Source organism: Zingiber officinale, chromosome 9A (genome assembly GCF_018446385.1).
Source record: "Zingiber officinale cultivar Zhangliang chromosome 9A, Zo_v1.1, whole genome shotgun sequence".
Taxonomy (NCBI): domain Eukaryota; kingdom Viridiplantae; phylum Streptophyta; class Magnoliopsida; order Zingiberales; family Zingiberaceae; genus Zingiber; species Zingiber officinale.
The window spans coordinates 115501145-115507778 of record NC_056002.1 but is presented as its reverse complement, the minus strand read 5'-3'; positions in this window follow the sequence as shown (position 1 = coordinate 115507778).

Genomic DNA, 6634 nt, shown 5'->3' with positions numbered 1-6634 from the left:
TGTACCAAGGAGAAAAGGTTTCTTAGGCCGTGGATGGATGAAAGAAAAAAGGAAGGAAGAGCGGAGAAAGAACTTACTAATGCAAGTCGCAAAAGAGGGAAGGTTACTAGCAGAAATCGCCGAAGGAGAAGGTTGGAGAAGTCAAAACATAGATGGTTTATCTCGGAGATGATTAGGGTTTTTTAAACGTAAGTCATAAGAGATTTTTCAATCTCAACCGTCTGATCAAAACTGTTGGATCGATTACGCATGTGACGGAGGGAGGGGGGGGGGTAAATCACATGATTTTCAAAAGCTCCTTTTTGTTTTTCAAATCATGAGTATGCGCAGCGAAAATTAAAAAGACGAACAACACAGGAAAACATGAGTGGTTTTACTTGGTTCGGAGCCTTCGGTGACTCCTACTCCAAGACCCAGGTCCCGCAGACCTATCGATGGGTAATCCACTAAAAATCTTTTTCGATACCTCCGGAAGAGAAAATCGAGTACAGAGAAAGTTCAGAGAAGTGTAGCAGACTACATTTTCTGTTTGCAGAATTTAATTATAACTAGAAATCTTGTTATCGACACTTTAGGAATTGATGTGAAAGCGGTCGTGTGTCAGAGTCGGTCTACCTTGTTAGGGCAACTTCCCTAGGTCAAGTTTGACCAGTTTAACTAAGCTTGAGTTGAGTCAAGTTTGAGTCAGGATTTGAGTTTTGATATTTGACCAGGTTATGGAGATGGTAAAAGGGTTGACCAGGTTGATGAGAATACAAGTCAAGTAGGTCAAGGTTGATAGGAGACTTGACTGGGAAAGTCCTAAGTGGAGGTTGGGCGTAGGAAAGTACTAAATAGAGTTTAGGCAGTGGTGGAAGTTCTAACTGGAGTTTAGACAGTGGTGGAAGTCCTAACTGGAGGTTAGGCAAATTGAAAAGTCCAAGTGTGATCTTGGCAAAGGAGAAAGTCCTGGTGAGAAGCCAGACATTTGGGAAGTACTGGTGAGGAGCCAGGCAATGGGAAAGTCCAAGTGTAATCTTGGTAAAGGTTGTAAGTCCAAGAATATGGTCTTGGCAAGGTAAGTCCTAGTGTGATTTGGCAAGGAGAACTCGATAACTAGGATGAGGCCGAAGGAAGCTCTTGAAGGCAAGGAGTGAAGGATGGGGAGATATCTGAGGGACGCAAGGCTGATGGAGGAGGCTAGGAGGCTAGAAGGCTAGTTCGAGGTTGGTTGAGTGTGGTGGTATAATCCGACAACTAGGATGAAGCTGAAGGAAGCTCCTGAAGGTAAGGCGTGAAGGATGGGAGATATCCGAGAGACACAAGGCTGATGGAGGAGGCTAGAAGGCTAGTTCGAGGTTGGTCGGGTGTGGCCAAGTACTAGGCATGGAGACTCAACAGGTCACGGTTGACCGGGAGTTGGGTTTGGGAATTTGGACTTGAGTTTGAGTCAAGTCCATGCTGGTCAATCGATTGAATCAGAGTCCAATCGATCAGTGGATTGATTGGAGTGTGCTGCGATTGAGGGAAGTCTCAATCGATCGGTCGATCGTTTGGGATGTGAAATTGCGAGCACAGAAGCTTTCCCAATCTATCGGGCGATCGATTGGGAGCTGCCAATCGATCGGTCGATCGATTGGGCAAGGGAGTTCTCGCGCGATCGCGAGAACACAGAAAGCTTCTTAATCGATCCACCGATCGATTCAGATGTTCCCAATCGATCGGTCGATCGATTGGGATTCGACCGTTGGGCAGGATGTAGGTGATGGACGACTGCGATGGAGCGGTGCTGACGTGGCAATCGATTAGGGATGGATTTGATCGATTGGGAACACTGTTTAAAGCCTGGGTGTTTTCTTCATCAGTTCTTTGCGAGCTTTCTTCCTGCGATTTTGCAGCGATCTTTAGCGACTTTCTCCGATCTTCACCGCCAGTTCTTGAAGGCTCTTAAGAGTGCTCTCTCAAGGTTCAAGAGGAAACTACAACCACAAGTAAGCAAGAAGAGAGTGTATTCATTTGTATTTGTATTTCTCTTTCTTGTGTGAGTGTTGTGTTGTAGTGTGAGTTTGTACGAGGCTTCTCCGCCTCTGGCTGCGACCGAGAAGGAGGTTTTCATAGTGGAGATAGCGTGTCGTGTGTGGATCCTTGGATTAGTCACCTCATCTTGAGGTGGATACCAAGAAAATCTACTTGTTAGCATTGTATAGTTTGTCTTCGAGTTGTATTCCGCTGCAAACCATTAAGACGAAGCAAACGACGCAAGCGCGTGACAAACCGCTATTCACCTCCCCTCTAGCGGGCACAAAGGTCTCAACAATTGGTATCAGAGCGAGGCCTCTCTTCTACAGACTAACCGCCAAGATAGCAAGAAACTAGAGGAAGAAGAAGATGGAGAGTGAAGGACCTCTCGGATGGGACATCCGGATTCCACCTTCATACGACAAAGAGGACTTCAATTTTTGGAGGAACCGATTGGAGACTTGGTTCCAAATGGATTGGAATCAATGGATGGTCTTGGAGGACCCATTTAAAGCTCCAACGGACAAGAAGGGGAAGCACCTCCGACCTCGACATTGGACTAAGGAACAACGGGAGCAAGCGGAGGCGAATAAGGAGGTAACAAATATATTGTTAAACTTATTACCCTCTAATATTATTGTGAGTGTAGGTGAATACACAAGTGCAAGTGATCTTTGGAAAAAGATCATTGCATATCATGAGAACCCTACACAATTCCAAGATGTGGAAGAGCCCAAGGAGAAGGGCTCAGTGGTCCAAGAGGAGAAGGACCAATCCGATGTTGACACGAGGTCAACATTCGAGGAGGAGAAGGAAGAAGATGAGAGATCTTCTACATCTTCAAGAGAGGAAGAGGTGGAAGCATCCACATCCTCAAGAGTTGAAGAGGTGGAAGCACCCACACCCTCAAGAGGAGAAGAAGAGGAAGATGATGCAACCTCCACTATGCAAGATACATCAAATGGAGGACTAAGTGTCACCCCTACACATGAAGGTATAATTAGTTCAATTAAGAATAAGAAACATATCGTATGTTTTGAGTGTAGGGAACATGGGCACTATAAAAGTAAGTGCCCCAAATTGACTAAGCAAAAGAGCCAAATGACACTAAAGGCTAAGGAGAAGCCTAAAGTGGTTGGTCCCACGGAATATAAGAGCAAGGAGCATATTGTGTGCTTCTCATGCAATCAAAGAGGACATTATAGAAGTCAATGTCCTAAGGGGAAGAAGCCAACTAAAGTCAAAAGAGGAAGCACAAGTCTAGGAGGAGCTTCCAAGGTAAAAACCAAGGTATCATTCAATGAACCTATTCCTTTGACATATGATAAAAAGCATGCTAGAAAGAATTCTTATCATCTTAATGCTATTTATCATGAAAATAGGAGGCATGATGGATTTAAGGATAAATACATTCCTCCTCATGCTAAAACTACCACACCTATGGTTAGGAAGATAGATAGCAACTTAGGCAATAACTCCAAAGATTTTAGATACATGCCTAAATATAGAAATGCTCATACGGGTCAAGAAAAATCCAAACCTATGGATTTAATAACGGAGAACCAAGTCTTGAGGTCAAGACTTGATAACTTAAAGAGGACTCTAGCAAGAATGAAAAATATACTTAAGGGTCAAAATGAGCAAACTCTAGGGAGAGTTAGACAAGAGACATCCAATGGCTATAGAGGTTTGAGATACAAACCTAAAGCCAAGAAGGATGTGACTTCCTTTCATAGGGTTCCATATAGCTATGAGACCAAACCTAGGTCTAGTGGTCAAGCCAAAAATACTAGGGAAGTCATCCCTAAGAGTACTTTTGTCAAGACCAAGGTGACTAAGGCTCCAAAGAGGCCAAATAAAGTCACAAAGAAGATTACAAGGGAAGTTATCCCTAGGAGTGACCTAGTAGCAGTGACCAAGGCTTCTTAGAAGCCAAGAAAGGTCATTAGAAAGGTATCTAGGGAAGTTATCCCTAGTGAGTACCTAGAGCATCCAAGGAGCACCAATAGATATTGGGTTCCTAGGAGCATATTCTCTACACCCTAGATGGGTTTAGAGAGTGTCAACTTCCAATCGGAAAGATAGTTAACCCAATCTTGATGAAGTTGGCACTTGGAGAGCATTTTTGAGGTTATTGTTAACCTTTGAAAATGAAAAGAATTATTAGGGTTACTCTTTGAAAGAGTAATATATGTGCCAAAATTTGAAGAGTTGAACTTACTCTAAATTGGCACACTTAAGAAAAGTATAAGAAAAATGAAGTTAGAATTTTGATACTTTCTTAAGGAATTAAGAGAAAACATATGTTTTAATCAAATGTGATTAACCCTTGAAGAGAAAAAATGTGCTAAAATTTGAGGAATGTGCTTAATTTTAATTGGCATAAATAAATCAAGAGATTAAAGAAATGTCAAGTTGGGGTTTGACATTTACTTGATGAAATTGGGCAATCTAGGACTTAATTTTAAGATTAGCTAAGGTTTAAGAACACTTAGATAGATAATCTAGGTATTTTATTTATGCTAATTTGTCATGCTTTGTTTGCCCATCATATGTCATGACATCATATTTATTTTTGCATTCATGATTATTATGAAAAATATAAAAATACAATGTCATGTCATACATGCATCATGTAGTTATAGCATGTTTTTCTTTTGAAAATTTCTTATTTTGATGTATGTTATGTAACATCATGCATTATGTTAATTTCCTTGTAATTAAGGACAAAAGATATTATTAAGAATGGTAAATATCCCAATTAGTGGGATTATACCAAATGATATCCTAGGTGGATGATCATAAGTTTCATAATGCCTAGATAGATATGCATGATCCCTTAGTTTAGGGCAAAACCAAATATACATCTCACAAAGAACCATAAGGTGACTTGTATGTGTTTTAGTACACATTAGATACAAGTGAGATGTTAGGATGGTGAATAAAACTCAAGATGTTAATTTAGTCATCTTGTTGAGTTTTAGGTTCATCAAAACACATAGTCATGTGACTTCCAATCATTAGGAAACCTAATGTACAAGTCATGTGCATTGAGCCAATGCTTTTGGAAAACCTTGGTGAAGACTATCTTTTGATAGCAATCATCATTGAAAAGTTAGACATAAACTAGGAGAAAACATTGAAGTTTTCAAGGGTTTTCAAAGTTGTGTCAATCTTTGAAAATAGGAAGTATTTTCATAGAAAACTATTTTTCCTTGATAAAGTATACACTAAATAATGTGTACATGAATTTTCATGATTTTTAGAATTTTGTAGAATTTTTGGGGAGTTTCTGAATTTCACTAAAATTGAATTTTAGGAAATCAGAAACCCAATCGATCAGCCGACGATTGGGATGGTTTTAATCGATCAGTTGATCGATTAGGAAGTCAGCTCCCGCGAACAAAAAGGTAGTGAATCGATCAGTCGATCGATTGACCTAGGCTGGATCGATCAGTCGATCGATTCAGAGGGAATTTCTGTGAGCAGTAGCTTACGGAATCGATCAATGGATCGATTGAAGTGATTTCAATCAATTGAGCCCCAACTTCAATCAATTGGGAAGTCTGTTTTTGGCTAGAAAAGATTAACTTCAGCACTTCAAGTCACTTCAAGTCCCGCTAACCACTCCAAACCCCTTGGAATACATTTGTATATGTTTAGGGGGAGTTTTTCATGATGAAAACAAGTATGGATTTGTTAAGAGAAACCAAAGTAAAGTTTAGGATAAGGTTTAGTTTCAATCTTAAATTTTGGAACCTTAAAACTTTAAGTGTTGACTTTCAAGGGTCATTAACCATTCCTAACCCTTTGGAATATATTTGTATACACTTAGGGGGAGTTTTCATGATGAAAACAAGCATGGTTTGGTTAATGTAAATTTAGGTGAAGTTTAGGTTGAGGTTTAGTTGCATTATTGAATTTTGAACCTCAGAACTTCGAGTTTTGATTTTCCTAATTATTTAGGAACCCCAAGTCATTATTGGTGCAATGATAAAAGTTTGACCATGCTTTTAGGGGGAGTTACTCTTTGAAAACATAAAAAAATCTTTTCAAAGACCTTGGAAGGGGGTTAAACCTTCGTGATGAATTAATACTCAAGGTCGAGTATTGGGGGGAGGGGGCCAATGGAAGATTGGTTATCTTCATTCCTAGGATGATAAATGCCCTCGGATAAGCATTGTGGAGTAGATTACTGCTCAAGGGAGAGCATTGGGTTAATGAAGGGGATCAGACCTTCATTGGTAAAGTGAACAATGCTCTTGGATGAGCATTGAGAAGAAGATTACTGCTCAAGGGGGAGCATTGAATACAATGAATGAGAGTTTCATTGGGAAGTTGATGTATGCTCTAGGATGAGCATTATGAAGTGAAGTAGCTCTCAAGGGGGAGCTTTGGCGGCAATGAAGACTATGAGATCTTCATTGTGAGGTTATTAACAACCTATGAGGTTGTAAAGAACGAAGAGTTAACTCTTATGGAGAAGAGTTTGTTTCAATTTTTGATGTATGACAAAGGGGGAGAATTGGAGGTTAAGTTAGGCCTTCATCTTAAGAAGAGGTTAAGGCTATGAGATTTAGCCTTGGTATAAAGAAGAAGTTAAGGCTATGAGATTTAACCTTGGTATAAAGAAGAT